The sequence below is a fragment of the Ixodes scapularis genome, unplaced genomic scaffold (assembly GCF_016920785.2).
Source record: "Ixodes scapularis isolate PalLabHiFi unplaced genomic scaffold, ASM1692078v2 PGA_scaffold2__306_contigs__length_199485367, whole genome shotgun sequence".
NCBI lineage: Eukaryota > Metazoa > Arthropoda > Arachnida > Ixodida > Ixodidae > Ixodes > Ixodes scapularis.
Genome location: NW_024609857.1, coordinates 78,632,153 through 78,648,231, shown reverse-complemented (window position 1 = coordinate 78,648,231; position 16,079 = coordinate 78,632,153). Strand labels below are relative to the sequence as shown.

The 16,079-nt window shown below is 48.6% G+C and overlaps 2 pseudogenes; both read right to left on the bottom strand.

Moving 5' to 3' along the window:
• Nucleotides 1–10,012, bottom strand: part of LOC115332048 — a 50,397-nt pseudogene extending 40,385 nt beyond the window's left edge.
• Nucleotides 10,013–10,786: 774 nt separating this feature from the next.
• Nucleotides 10,787–11,982, bottom strand: LOC121836541 (annotated as a pseudogene).
• Nucleotides 11,983–16,079: the final 4,097 nt, after the last annotated feature.

Genomic DNA, 16,079 nt, shown 5'->3' with positions numbered 1-16,079 from the left:
CAGTATAAAGATAAACGTTTAAAATTATGATAGTTGCAGAAGTGAAAACAAACGACATATTTTTAAGCATGAGAGCTACCAAAGTTGCCATTAACAAAACTCCGGGACTGAATATTCCCTCTCATTAATACCGTGCAGTACATTTAAAGCTACAGGAAGAGAATGGACCCAGACCTGTTCAAGACTAGGGAATGAAGGAACAAGGGAATCCCAGGACTTCTCTCTCGTTCCTCCCTTCCCTTCTCTTAAACAGGTTGGCATGTACTCTCTCTCCTGCAACTTTTGCTGTGCTGCATGGTTTTAGTGAGACGGAGTATAATAGTCACGTTCCGGGACGGAAATGTACACGTGAGGGGGCGGGGGTGGGGGACGGGGGGGGGGGGGGTGATAGTCTGAGTTAGATGTTGGGCATAATGAGGTTCGGCGTCGGTAATACGAGAAGGAGAGGGCGAAAATGTCCCGCACTCTGTCAAACTCGACACAAGGAAGGTCTGGCATAAAGGTCAGTTCACACTGGGGTGCTTTCCTACATTGCGTTGTGTTACATTACGTCGCAGGTCGCCGGGAAGTCCGTGCTTCGAATGAAGCACGGCGTCGGGTTCAAGGGGCAGATTTGCACGCGACATAAAAAACATAACTATCCCGGTGACCCCACACGCAACGTAAGAAATAGTAAGCAAATCCACTCGTGTGAACCGACCTTAAGAGTAAAGCCAACTAATAATAGTATATTTTGTGCTCCCCGAGAACATATATTAAGATTACTTTACTCAAGCAAAAAAAAAAAAAAAAATCACTAAATGTCGCGCGACGACTAAAGAAATAGAGGCAGGCTACGACCGATGATATAATTTAGGTGTTTCTTCTAGTTTCAGTTAAAAGCAATCTATAAGAATTGTCGTATAAAAGGCTGTACAACGTAAATTATATGAAACGGAATAAAGCTGTAAGGTTGCGAACGGTGCTCAATTTTTACCCGCCACTACTATCGTCTGTAAACGAAAAAAAAAAACGCGGTTAGCGGGATAAAACTGGCAAGGATTTGTATCACCAATATTAAGCGAAAGTTGAACGATCGTGTCATGTATATTTAAAGTAAATCTAACAATTTAATTTTCGTCTAAAGTTGTTCTATTAAAATCAACGTTTTAATTAACTTTTTCATATGGTACCAAATATTCCCCAGGCAGCACACAGTATTGCACCAATATTGTGTTCAAATCGGAAAGCTTATGCCGACGCTATTTTGACGTCGGTCACCGCCGACGTCATCCTAACATACCGTACCCGCCGCCGTTAATCGTTCAGTGTCAACAGCATCGTCTGTGAATTCATCGGCTATGCTGGCGAGGTTTCAGATTTTTTGACAGATGCCAAAACCTATACGTCGAAAAAGAAAAGCAAAGGTTAAGCAAAGCGCAGTTCGCGGAATTTTATCCCGCGGAAGAGAGACAAAAAAACGGAGGTAGCTTAGCTGCATTGACCAGCTCCCTTCAAACTCGCATTTTGTTAAGTCTCCCAGCCTTCGTTTGTGCCTTCGTGTGGCTGTGATCGAGCGTGAAGGCAGCTTCAAGCAAATCAAAAAGGCGGAGCATGATACCTGACATCTATCTGTAAGACAAAAGCACTTGGACGAAAATTTGTCACGTGACTCGCTCTGACACGCCAATGGGCTCACTGGGGCCGTAGTTTTCGCTGTTTGCCAAGTGGTGGTGTCAGCGTCATGCGCCTTCCGCGCGGAGGGCCACCGAGCCTGCCGCACAGAGACCCAGAAAGTCAACCAAACATTTGTCAAACCTGGGCTTTCCCATTGCACCTCCGTGGAGCCCCCAAAACCGGGCCCCTCAATTTACGTGACCCGGAGGGGATTCCGAGGCGAGAGGAGCAAGGCGTCGGGTTAGGTCTCACCGAGGAGAGCCCCTTCGCAAGAGAGACGACGCCGGGACGCCGTACAAACGGACGGGGCGACCGCTCTTCCTTCCGACATAATGTAACCCTGTGTAATCTATTGTAACCCAGGTTAATGAACGTCTTGTTAATTTTAAATTAACCCCAGTCTCCGCCTTAAACTTATGATCACCTACGAACTCCCAAAAACCCAACGAATAACCAGACACAACAAAAAACCTGAGAAGGGTTAGGGGGCCACGTTGGTCCGGTTTCTGAAATGCGCTCTTCAGTGTTCTGCAGCTTTAGCGCGTTGCTGTCACGGCCGTGGTTTCACTTTGTAAAAGAGCCAGAATACGCCCGTGGTAACTCTTCGGTAATGGTCGTTTCCTTCGTTAAAGTTCATGCAGGTATTGTGCTGGATTTGTTAGACGCGCTTCGAGAAAGAACTTTTCATCGGCGATAGCGAGATTTTTGTTTTATGAGGGCGGCCTTCTTCTTTCTCGGCATTCTGTTATTGTTGCTATCTGCTGCACGTGTCGGATTATGCATGCATCACGAATTATTGCTGTTTTATTCGTCAGTACAAACCATGCAAGTTTTTGACTGTAGTCCTGCTACCGCCTTAATACTAAGTTTCTGTTGATTATTCTGATACTTTCGATGCCCCTGTCAATGATCTCCAATAACGAGACGACGTATCCGCAAAGTCGGCGGCGGAGCATCGGATATCGTTATCAGAGTCATCGGAACAATTGAATAAACAATGAACCTGCATGGTTATGGTTTTAGTACGTACAATGCTTGATTAATAAGTGTGGCTTAGCATAAAAAATTTTGTGATTATATTTATAATTTGCTTTCCGTTCTACAGGGAAGTATCACTATTCTAATGTGTCAAGAACAAGCTTTCTGTAGTGAGAGTGGCTTAGTAATAACTCGGTAATATTTATCGAGGGCAAAGACATGCCATGTAATGATGATAGGTTTCCACCTATGTTTGGCAGCACGCGACACTTTTGTCCCAGTGTTACTTTTTTCCGATTGGTTAGGGTTCCGAATTCGCCGCCGTAATGATGCGACCCTGCTCCTCGAAGTATGCTTCTTTCAACAGGCGACAGATAATTCGGCCATATAATGTATCATTGAAAAGTTTAAACGCGAGCCCGATACCAATTCTAAAGCCGATTACGCGACCTACTCACATCCAATTAGTCGGAACAAAGAAGACCCTCCAAAAGCCGGGCGATTCGGAAATCTTCCCCGACGATTTCCGACATATCGTAATTGAAGATTCCAGAGGCCGCAGCTGTATTCATCCCTCCGCACTCGCGGCGTACGAGAAGGCACCTGAAGCCCTTCCACTCGCGTATCGATCGAGTCACGTGGAACACGTTCTCGGCGATGGCATCCGTTGTCCGACCCATTTGGCCCGGAAGCAGCTGACGCCGGCTTTCTCTCAACGAAGGACCCACGTGAGGCCTCCAGTGCCACGTCCTGCTGCTTTTGGAGAGCTCGAAGGGCCTCTTTTTGTTTTGATTTACTTATAGCCCGAGTGATAATTCAGCTATTTAGATCAAAAAGAGATCGAGCGAGTGAAATAGTATTATTTGTATTTTATATTTGCAATCCTTATACTTTCGAGTTCTAGACACCTATACGAAATCAACTAATTGAGACAAACTATCCAAGGAGATCACATAGTCTTACTGTGTTTGGCTACATATGATTAACATTTTAGTATTAAAGCTTTCACTATTCCGTCTCCAAATCACTCTATAAAATCAATGTGTGTTCAATGTCTAGCACAACACCCGAATGGCTGTTTCTGTGAACCAAAGGATTCGAGCAAATTACTAAGCTAAGAATAGTATTACGCGGAAAATAATACGATGCCATCGAGAGTTATGTGCAAGACATCATGTTTTTCTCTTTATCATTATCCCCATTGCATTTGTTAGTCCTAAAGATGTCCAGATCTTCGTAATTTTTCGCAACCGTTCTATTGTTTTAGCAATCTGTAGCCTACGTGTTCTTGCAAAATTCACTGCGCACATTTTTTTATCAATCCTTCGAAATCCTCGAAGAGTTGCTTTATTATCATTAAACATTTTTGTTCGGAACAGAGTTCGTACGATCAAGCCTTTTTATTTTTACGTTACCCACGCAGGTAATGCTGATTGTACTCAGCAGAATTTAGGGAAGCAACGCTTTATATATTTTGTAACCCACAGCACATTCTTGGTTAATAAAATCTTCCACCCATTCGGGCGTTTGGATTTTCAGGTAGACAGGGGAATATGTATCAACAGAAAGGCTTGCGGTATTGCCGCGTCTCCATTGTTTTATATATACCAATTGTCGGTTAGGAGTGGAAGCACCATTCTTTGACGATTGATTTATCAAAGAAAGGCCTAAAGGTGTAAATGTTACTTGCATTAAAAATAAACTTTCCGAGGCACATTCTTTTCTCCAGAAATAGACTTGCTGAGCTTCCCATAAGTCCACCTTGTAGAATTTGGCTACACTAAATACCAATATTTTTTTTTTTGCTTTGAAATTAAGAACGTCGACCTTACTACTATTTCGCTGCTCTAAATGCATATTGATTTCAAACTAATAAACACAGAGTTGATACTGACAGATAGTGTGGATTTTGTCCTTCAACGCTCAAAAATACGGCCGTTCTCTACTACGTGCGTGTTACGACAGTAGAGGTCGCTTACCTCTACTGTGGACAATTGCTTAAACTTTTGATTCATCGAGACTACCAGCTTGTTATGTTCATGTGGATAATATGGGTAACTTTTTTCGATATTTCAAACATTTACCGAGATACTTCAATTATTTTGAGACAAGAAAGATCATCAACTGCATTGGCAAGCTGCCTGTGTATTACATTTTACAGTACAGTTGGAGTGCATCTACACAATTCACAACAACCCTTGAACACAAAAAGTGTTTCGTCCCCGTGGCAGGTTTTGCATTTTTAAAAGGTCGTGCTCTTGTCACATCAAGAGAAACATTTCGCTCAACTGTTCACGCTTAGCTAGGTTGAAAAGTGAAAAAGTAGCTTTACACTAAGACAGAATTTACCTGCACAAACATCAGTGGCCTCCATCTAAATCAGCACGACGGCTAAAACCAGAGTGATGTTTGTAGCAAACTGACTGTATTAAACGATAACTTTCCGTCGGCTTGGGCTTAATATATTTCGGCATATGCTAAACAGTAGGAAGATAAAACATAAAATATTTGAAAAAAAAACCGTTTTCAAAACTACATAGCAGCACCGACCCATTCAATATTTCCGAAATGACAAACGTTTGTAATGGCTCTTATATATGTTATAAAACTTGAAAGTATAAAACAGAGAGGACGAGGACGGGAACAGGACACCTTTCAAGAACGGGAACAGGACATCATGAAAGATGTCCTGTTCCCGTCCTCGTCCTCGTACTCTCTGTTTTATACTTTGAAGTCTTCTATCTATTAACGAACACGCTCGTTTTCAAGTGTATATATGTGCTTCCGTTGGTTATCTTCGAAAAACTGCACGCATATGTTTGTTCAAGAGCATTTATTATTGCTTCGTGACCGCACTCTTCCTGCAGCATTACAATTAAAAAATAAATAAAAGCACAAGCAACAAAGATAAACGGAGACGAGGTCTTTTTGGTATTGCAGAGCTTACATTAAAGAAGAATTTCGATTGTGACCGTTTAGGATGTCTAATACGTTCTTCATGGAAGGCTGTCTGCATCGTAACGAGAAGTCTAGCTTTCGTGGCTTTAGGCAATGGGCACTAGATCAGTCACTTGACCGCAAATGCAAGGTGCTTTTTTTACAAAGAGAAAACAAACAAAAACATTAACATATAAAAGACAGAACGACACCATAAGCTGAGGTATAAACAAGTGTAGCCTCGAGTTTTAAAAGAGGAATCAAATGAAACTTCGAACTTTAATTTAACGGCCAATATCGGGTTCGTCCTATTTTGGTATTTCACTCTGTGGTGAATGATTTAACGAAATTATTTTATATATATTTACACGGGATCACGTTCCTGCGCCGCCATGCATACAAATTAACTCTACTCGTCATGCAGCATAGTGTTACACGGAGGTAACGGCCCGCTTGAAGTGACGGGGACAAAGCGAAGAACCTGTTTGTTAGGGGATATTGTGCCACACAAAGAAAAAGCAACTGGAAGCAGCAAGGGTGACGAGCGCAGTCGGCGGTCAGCGAATCGAATGTCGCTTTGTGCGCCTTGGTCCTATTGATGCACAGTCATGGTACATTCGAAATTGTTAGCGTATGCTCGGAAGCAAATTGTTAGGACGCAGGCAATAGACCCCATAGCAACGGCGCTCACGCCGGATTGCTAGCTCGTGGAGATGGATGCTGGCACTGTCACACATGGGCAACGGTTACAACCAGTTTCCGAAGCTCTAGCGTAGCTTAGTGGTAAGGTGTCTGCCTCATCAGCAGCTGATCACGGATTGATACACACTTTCGGCTTACTTTTATTTTTTCATTTTCTTTTTGTCGAGGCATTTGGCGATATTTACATTACTTTTTACAACTAAGTCTGAAAGAAGAAAAAAACGAATGTTGTCGACCTAACTTTGCTGCACTAAATGGCATGGGAGTCCCTTCTCAGAGGTGCAGTGGCGGACACTGGGGCTTGAATTTCCGGCTGGACGCCGTGAAGCGGCGTGTAAGGGGGGGGGGGGGGGGGGGGGGGAGGGGCGAAGTTGGGTAATAGTTCTGTGATGAACACCCGCAGACTGTTGCCACGAAGTGGCTTGAACGCAGGCCGGGGGGGGGGGGGGGGGGGGGGGTGAATGAACACGCTCTCCAGGGATACACGCACCGTCCGAATCCGAAATCAAAGTTCTCATTGCAACTGCGCGTTGCTATCTGTGATGGCGGAGGGCGTCCATCTCCAATAACAGCCAATCCGGCGTAAGCGCCGTTGCTAGGGGGTCTGTCGCCTGCGCCGTAAAAATGTGCTGCCCGGAACCTTCGAGAACATTCTACTCTATACCCGACGCGAGGTCAAACGCAATAAGTGATAAAAGGCGAGCTAGCTTCGCGCAGTATAAAAAAGATTAGGGGCAACATTAAAAGGAAGATGACAGTGCGTAGGGAGACCAAGTGAAAGAAATCAGCTTTGGCATTACTCCCCTCTAACGAAACATAGACCCAATGCTGCAAACAAAACATCGAGAAGGGAAAAAGATCTGAGTGATCGCAAAGGGTGAAAAAAGTCAAATAACTCACTACCTGGATTAGTGCGTCTTCATTCGAACGACGTGGACAACTTCTGAGCGAGTGTGGTGCCGCTGGGAGTGTATTACTCAATCGGGAACCACCACATTGTGCAGGTCTCTCAAGCGTCGCGTAATCTTGTAAGGGCAAAAGTTCCGGCGGAGAACGTTTTCGCTGATCCCTCGACGACGTTTCGGCGTCCAGATCCAAGCACGGTTGCCGACCTCGTATTCTGCGGCCTGGTGTCGGAGGTTGTATCGTGCCACGTCGTTGCACTGCTGGGCCTAGAAGCGGTATCTCGTAACTGTCGAGCTTCTTCCGCCCGTTGAAGGAACGTGGCGACGTAGTCACTGAGGCCGTCCGCTACGACATTTGGCAGGATATCGTTGAGTCGCTGCCACATTTTTTCCGTATACCAGTTTGACCGGTGGTATTTCGGTGGTTTTGTCGTACGGCTATGTTGTACGCGAACGTCACATATCGGAGGATCTCGTCCCACCTTGTGTGCTCGGTGTCTGCCAAGGTCTTGTTTAGGCGCTCAGTTAGGCCGTACGTCTGGGGGTGGCACGCAGTCGTGTTGCGGTGGGTGGTCTGGCTGTAGTAAAAAAGAGACCGCAAGAGCGCCGCTGTAAAGGTGGTCACACTCTTTGTGATGACGACCTGTGGGGCGCCATGCCGCAGGAGAATCTGGTGGATGAAAGAAAAACTTCGCAACTTACTGTGAGGTGCCGGTGGGAAGGGCCTTCGTTTCGGCGTAGCACGTCAGATAGTCCGGTGCGACCATGATCTACTTGCTGCCGGAGGCGAATGTCGGAAACAGCCCGAGTAAGTTCATGCCAACCTACTGAAAAGGTGGCGAGGGCAGGTGTATCGGGTGAAGTAGGCCGGCTGGTTGCAACGTTGGCGACCTTCGGCACTGGCAGTCGTGGCACGTTCGAACGTAACGGCAGACGTCGGTGTTAAGACAAGGCCAGTAGTACCGTTCACAAATTCTTGCAAGTTTCCGAGCAATCCAAAGATGTCCTGACGCTGGTTCATCGTAGGAGTCGTGTAAACTTTCTTGGCGTAGATCGGATGGCACAAGTAAAAGATATGGCGCTCGGAGTGGCGAAAAGTTCTTCTTAACGAGAACGTCGTGGAGCAGGCAGTACGAACACAGCCCGCACTGGAACACTCTGGGCAGTGAATTACTCTTCCCTTCAAGCTATCCGATGAGGCTTCTTAGCTCCAAATCAGCTCGTTGTTCCCGGTTGAAAGTACTTTGGCTGATTGTTCCAAAGAAAGCCTATTGTCTTCTCCGCTGTGCGGGGCGGGTTGACCGGAAGAGGTGAAAGATAGGCGGCATCGGAGTGTTTGAGGCCAGACTTATAGACGACGGTGAGGTCGAACTCCTGTAATCTCACGCTCCAACGTACCAACCTGCCGGAAGTGTCTTTCAAGCTGGCGATCCAACACAAAGCGTGATGGTCGTTGACGACCTTGAAGGACCGGCCGTATGTGTAATCGGGGGGCTGGCGTAGGCGATTACTGTTTTCAGACCGTTCGCCGTCTGAACATGCACGGCTCCAAGGCCCACGTTGCTTACGTTCGTGTGAACATCGGTCTCAGCGTCCATGTGGAAGTGTCCAAGAATTGGCGGTGACAGTTGTAGGCGCTCAAACTCGTTGAACAATGCCATTCGCGACGCGTCCCATGTGAACTGGGCATCGGCTTTTGCCAGACGTGTTAGCGGTTCGGCAATTCACGAGAAGTATTTCACGAAGCGCCGGTAGTAAGCGCACAAGCCAGGAATCCAAGAAGCGCTTTCTGATCAACTGGCAGATGGGGGTTGGCGATGGCGGCTTTCTTCTGCGGGCCCGGGCATACTCCATTTCTACTTAAAATGTGCCCAAGAAGGAGCAGCTCCTAGCAGGCGAATCGGCACTTCTCTGGCCTTAAGGTCAGTCCCGAGGTTTTTATCGTATAGAGTACTGTCTTTAGCCGCTTGAGATTCTCGTCAATGTTTGCGGAAAACACTACGACATCGTCTAGGGAAACAATAAAAGTCTGTCATTTCAGGCTTGCTAGGACAGTGTTCATGACTTTCTGGAATGTGGCTGGTGCAGAGCAAAGTTCGAATGACATGACTTTACACCTATAGAGGTCGTCTGGCGTTACGAAAGCCGTCTTTTCACTGTCGTGTTGGAAGACGTGAATTGGCTATGACATGGCAGAATCGGTCGAGTGCATCTTTAATGTGGGGGAGGGCATATACGTCCTTTTTGGTACGTTGTTTGAGCGACGGTAAATGACGCACATTCGCACAACCTAAGGGTACCGTGTATCTTCCTCACAACGACGACGGGTGACGCCTATGTACTCCTGAGTGGTTGAATAATGTCGTCGCCAAGTATTTCGTCGATTTTGTCGCGGATGGCGTCGCGTTCGTGAAGAGAGACTCCGGTGGGGGGTTGCCAAAGAGGTAGTACGCCGTCGTCGGTCGAGATCCGATGCTTAACAATTGGTGCTTGACGGATCTCCGCTGACGACGAAAAGCAGTGTTTCTAACGGCAAAGCAGACTATGTATTTTCTCTTGTAGATGTCTGGACAGTGCAGGGTAACGTCGAGGGCACGTTCGGTTGTTTGCTGGTGACCCGCTGATGATGGCGGTGAAATGACTATCGCGCTGCTTATCTCGGCTATTCCCTCCAGGAAAATCACGGTCGTGCCCTTGTTGAGGCACCTGTGCTCTGCACTGAAGATGATCAGGAGCACATTCTCTCGTCCTTTTTGGAGATGAACAATGCCTCTTGCCACGGCGAGGGCGCGTTCAAGCAGCAAAGGTGCCTGACGTTCCATAAGCCCCTCCATTATTTCGGCTGTGTTGGCACAAAAAGAGATCATGCCTCTGGAGTTGGGCGGGATGCTGAGATATTAGTCGTTAGTCCTCAACGCCAAAGGCAGCTAGGAAACACGTAATTGTGGCACAGTATGTGACATATTTGTACTGGAGATCAATTACTGCGTAGATTTGTCAGAAATTGCACACAAAGGATCATGTCACGTGAGCACTGCAACACTACTACGAACGTATAAAGGTACGTGTGACTGCCGATGGTAATTCTTGACGTGCACATTCTACTCGGCGTCATTATGTGCCCCACTGCTGTTCGCATCTGGGATCCACCCCATGCCTTCTTTAGTGCTGCCGTCAATTCACCGCTTAGCACTGGATAGTCAGCACCAGTGGCCACTAGCGCGTTCACCTCACGGCCGTCAATCAGAACTGGTAGGTCGGCAGTTGTAGGCGTCGCGTTGCAGTTGCGTCGCTTCGTCAGGTCGCAGGCATATCGTGTCGTCGCGGTGGTGTCACGGTTGTTCGGGTCGTTGGTGTTACGGTACGCCGTCTCTGTTATGTCGCAAAGTCTCGACGGTGGAGGACTTTCGTAGCTTTGAGGGACAGAAACTCCATCTCCAGTAGTTGCTACTGTTAGTTTCTCCTATGGGGGCTTCGCGACCTTCAGCCAGTTATAGCGGTGTGTGATCGATGCACGCTCACACACCGATGAAACTGAAAGCACTGAACACTGAAAGCGATGGTGACCGGTAGAATTACCTTGGCTCAGGCGACGTCTGGCGTAGGTATTCCTCAGTATCTCTTGGTCGTTGTCCGGGCTCGGGTCGCGGCGCGTCGACGGCGAAGCCACGAAGGCCACGCTCTCTCTATGGGCATCGGCGACGACGTGGCCCGGTTCCCTGCAATGATAACAAAAGGGTCGTTGGTCCTGGGTACACACTGCGTCAGTTTTTCTTGAGGTGTAGGATTAGGAGTTCCTGTTGAGGGTGGAGGCGGACGTCGAGGCGCAGGCGCTTTGGTTACCCGTAGAGAGGTTTCGATGCGGCGGCTTAAGACAGGCACATGCACTTCAGCAGGATATACCATCGCTTGGTGCTGGTGCACTGCCCCCTCACCCCCCCTCCCCCCTCCGTCTCCACTGTACTGAGTGTTTACATCCGTAAGTGAAGCGACTTGGTGCTGTGTTGTTAGAAAGAGCCTTCTTAGCTCTTCACGATCAGCGGCAGGGATTGTGTCTCGTAGAGCGTCGATGTTGGAACCACCTACATTGATGTAGCTCTTTGTCAGGACTTCAGGACGTTCGTCTCCTCTTGCCAGCATGTCAAGGGCATTTTCTATTGTGGTAGCCTCCGTGATGATTTCGGCGACAGTCGTAAATTGATTGAAAAGGGTGAACAGTTGTTCTTTAACGCCTCATATAAGGGACCTCGCTTTATTTTCTTCGGCTATGTTAAGAACGGGGCGTCGAACGTCCGCTTCATTTTTTTCAAAAATGACAGTGGCACGTTCGTAAGGATGATGTCCACGAGTGTGCAAGAGTAATTTAGCTCGTTCTTTTCGTAAGTCAGTTGAAAAGGTCTTCTGAAACTCTTCTTTAAACGCACCCCATGAGGCCAGGGTGCTCTCTCTGTTTTCATATCACGTCCTCGACGAATATTTAATAAAGAAGAAAACCGGTGGAATGTTGTCTTGGTCAGTCAGCCCACTGGTCGAACGTAGCTATCCACTCGAATTGTTTAAGCCGTTCTTCCGAGTCTTCGCAAGAGGAGCCACTATAGGACGGTGCCTTTTGGGGACGCTGGAAGACGACGGCGGCGGGTGTCCTAGAGCTGTTCATTGCTGTCTCCGAGACGTCGGCTGATTTCCTGGTCTTGTGGGGAAGGCGGCCAAACTCAGGAACGATTGCTTGGTTGCGCCGATCTTTCCGGTTGAGTGGATCAGGGTCCGGGCTCCCGTGGTGGCTCCCTGGGGGTGTCCGGTGCATCGACGTCGGTAACCCATACCTTCACCATATGTCACATAGAGGTAACTGCAGTCGTGAAGTGACCACGACAACTCAGGCAAGACGCTGTTTATTGGGTGGCCTTGAGCCCTAAAAAGAAAGAGCAACTTGCAGTAGCAAGGCTGGCAAACGCAGTCGGCGGTCGGCGAATCGAACGCAGCTCTGCACAGCCTTGTCCTATTTGTGCACAATTATGGTACAGTGCCCCTCAAACTTAACGCTGCCACTCAGTTTCGCAAATATTGATGTATTGCATGCAACCGAAAGATAAATTGATCGCTGCAGCTGGTGGAATACCTTCCCCTGGTGGGGTTTTCATCGGGGACGCAAATTGCTAGGTTGCTAGGTTCAGGAATAGCTTTGGAAATGAAGAAACCGGACGATCTTGTGGCGGCGTTAAGTTTGAGGCGCACTGTACATTCAAGATTGCTAGTGTATGGCCGGAACCTTCGAAAACATTATGTTTGATACACGACGTGCGACTGACGTAAATAAGTGATAACAGGCGAGCTAGTTCCGCGTAAAAAAAGTTAAAGGGACCATGAAATGATTTTAAAATCGAGTTTCATCCACCGCACGTCGTAAAAGGTGTGAAAAGAAACACAAAAACACAAAAATAGGGAGCCCAAAAAAATTATTTGCTATAGAACTTTTAAAAGAAAACTGGACTCTTTTGCGCCTTCCTTCCTTCGCCTGTTCACTACGATGCATACGCAGAATCGGTGCACGTCAGCCGAATCCACATCGCCTATTGGGTAAGAGCCTACCTCACCAGCACCGCGATCGTAAACAATAAATAGCCGGCGAATGTTTCCTAAAAGTTTTGTTAAATATTATTCAGATCCACATTTAGTAGCATAATTAGAGATGTGTGGCGAAAATTGCCAAATTTGATAATGCTGAGAGCCAAGCGCCATCTATCGTGTGGTAAACGAAGCAACTACTGCGCGTGCGCAGTAGGGCAGGGCCGCCAGTTACTTGGGTGACGGCGACCGACGAACATTTATTTTCTTTGTTTTCCTTCCTCTCAAAACTCTGACTGACTGAACGTTTATTTTTCTACGTGTTCTTCCCGCGCGTGCCGACTTCAAGCAGCAAGAAAACAGTACTTAAAACAGACCACGACGAACAAGAACGCGGGATTCACCGACTCCGACGAAGCGTATAGGCCTAGCAGGCATTCCGACTCGGCGCTGCGTTGCTTCGTCGCAAGACCGTCTGCCTACGACCGGCTGGCGTGCTAAATGGAATATGCCCGCGCGACCCTTGTGGACCCTTCCCGTATTATAGTTTGATCACTGACCTCAATTCTAGATTAAGAGGTGAGGAGGTTAATCTCTTCCCCTTGTTTTCCGAGGCAGTGTTGACGAACACTCGTCGAAAAGGGACTGTCGTCGATTCTATCTTCTTGTTTTGTGTGATATAGAGCTGAAATAAACGCCGTATGGATTGCCTTCGTAACACGGTATGTACACTTTGTTATTGGTATGCCATTTTTATTCTGACAGACTGCACGTCACTGTCGACCCCGGTCCAACCTTTCTTTGCCGAGTGTCGCGTCAGTATCGAGTTGCAATCGTAAAAGAACGGTCCCGAAGCGCTTACCAACAGCGCGAATACAAGACTTCCATCAAGCGCGCGCGTCCGCTCCGAGTGTAAGCAGGTATTTACGTGGCTCTTGCTGACACTCGTAGTTCAAACGTATCTTTTTTAACGTCGACTCGCTCCTGCATCTCCGAGGCCGCGAAAAACGCCATCTACGTTGCTTTGCAAACGACTGACACGGGCCGGCCCTTCTGCCAACAATGACGGGGCGGTGACAAGACTCGCTGCACTTCCCAACAGGCATACCGGCGTATGGGACTAGTCCCATGCTGTCGCTGTAGCGCAACATATCTCATTGAATTTAGCTCAGCTGCGATGCGGCGATGAGAGGCGCCGATTCAGGAAATACGTCGGTGACATCAGCGCAGTAAAACCTACCGGCGCACCCCAACTCGTTGCCGCTAACACTCCCATTCTCCTACTGCCGAGAGAACTTCCGGTTCCGGAAACGGTCTACGTCACGGCTTTTTTTGCGGTCAGTTGGAGAGAATGAAAAAGTCGATATTTCAATAATTTTTTGTGTAAAAGTTAATAAACCGAGACGAAAACGGATGCCCGTTCGGCATTCAGTGAACATTGACGGTTTAATGTAAAAGTTATCTGGAAAAAGTAAAAAGGTCATTTCATGGTCCCTTTAAGGGATGACATTAAAAAGGAAAATGACTGTGCGTTGTGCACTCTACAAAAAAAGGGTGTAGTCTTACAATACTATTGCCGCGAGCGCAGCTGGCTAAGAAGGCAGCGCGTTTGTAGTCTAACGGTTATCGCGCTTTATTTCCACGCTGAAAGCCAGGGTTCGATTCCTGGCCGTAGAGGCACATTTTTGTTGACTCTGTAAAGTAATGTTCTGGTAAATTCGAGAAGCATGTTGCTTGTTCGAGCCAAGAAAGTTCTACACGCCGAACCTTCTACACCGATTATTCCAGAAGCCCACACGTGAACCTGAGGGGCTCCGCGTGACAATCTGCATTCAGTTTCGCCCCAGCGTTCGACTCAGCTCTTTCGCCGATTTCGACGCCCGCGACGCTCTGCTGTTATCTTGTTTCCTCTTTTATTTCTTGGGCACAAGTTCGCCCCATTAAACGTTTCAGTCTCCTCAGTTATTCTTTGTTTCCTCTTTTGTTCCTTTGTGACATTTTGGCGGAGGTGCGGGGTACCGCATGCCCGTGCAGCGTTCCCCTCCAAGAGCCCGCAGTGCAAGTCCGGTTCCAAGCCCAGTGAGGAGACCACTTCCCGCAGAACCCGAAACTCGGACCAGCCGGCGCATCAAGGGAGAGGATCCTGAATACGGTTCGTTACTGGACAAGCCCAAGCCGAAGAACACGCCGATGGCCAACCAGTCGCAGACCCCGGCCGCTCCTGCCTTCATCTACCTGCCCATCGCACCCCGGACGCCGACGCCATTCCATGGGGACGCCCACGAAGACGTCGAGGACTGGCTTCAACAGTACGAGCGGGTGGCCCAGCACAACCGATGGACGGACGACCAGCGCCTGCAGAACCTTTACTTCGCGCTCGAAGGAACGGCCAGGCACTGGTTCGAAAATCGGGAGACTTTGTTGATCTCGTGGACCGCCAGCAAGAATGAGTTGAGGCGAACTTTCACTAACCAGTATCGACGGGAGACCGCCGAGGACCTTCTTCGAATGAGAACCCAGGGCGCAAACGAGACCATCACCAGTTTCGTCGAGGATGTCCTGCGCCTGGTCACTCGCGCCGACCCTCAAGCCACCGACGAAAAGAAGTTGCGGATCCTGATGCGAGGCGTACGAGATGACATCTTCGGAGGCCTCGTCCACAACCCGCCGACCACCGTCGAAACGTTTGTAACAGAGGCGACCAGCGTTGAACGGGCCCTGCAAGCACGAGCCGCTCACTTCCATCGAGCTCCTGCCGTCGCTGCACCCACGCCGTCAAGCTGCGCCCTCAGCCCCAATATTCCGGCGATCCGAGAAATAGTCCGGGACATCGTCCGTGAAGAACTGAAGAAGCTGACACCTGCCGCCGAACGTCCAGCTTCACTCTCGATTGCCGAGATTGTTCGAGGAGAGGTCCAGCAAGCGCTCCAGCCAGACGTTCTCGCCGACGCTGCACCGGAACCACCAGCTGTGACCTATGCCGCCGTTGTTCGTCGTCCGCAGCCTCCTATTGCTCGGCAGTACCCAGCTGCACCCCGACGAGAAGCCTCTTCGCCGCAGTACACGCCGCGCCAAGAGCAGCGTGGACTTCGAAAGACCGACGTGTGGCGCACGGATGACGGACGCCCGTTGTGCTTCCACTGCGGGGAGGCTGACCACGTTTACCAGAGGTGCCCCTACCGCCAGCTCGGCCTGCGAGGATTCGCTCCAAACGACCGCCGATCTCGTTTTGGAGAACGACCAAGGGACATCGAGGAATGCCTCCGTCGCCTTCTGTCACCAGCGCCCACCGCACCACGAGTCCGCGTCGCCTTTCCTTCGGTCGCGCCTTGACAG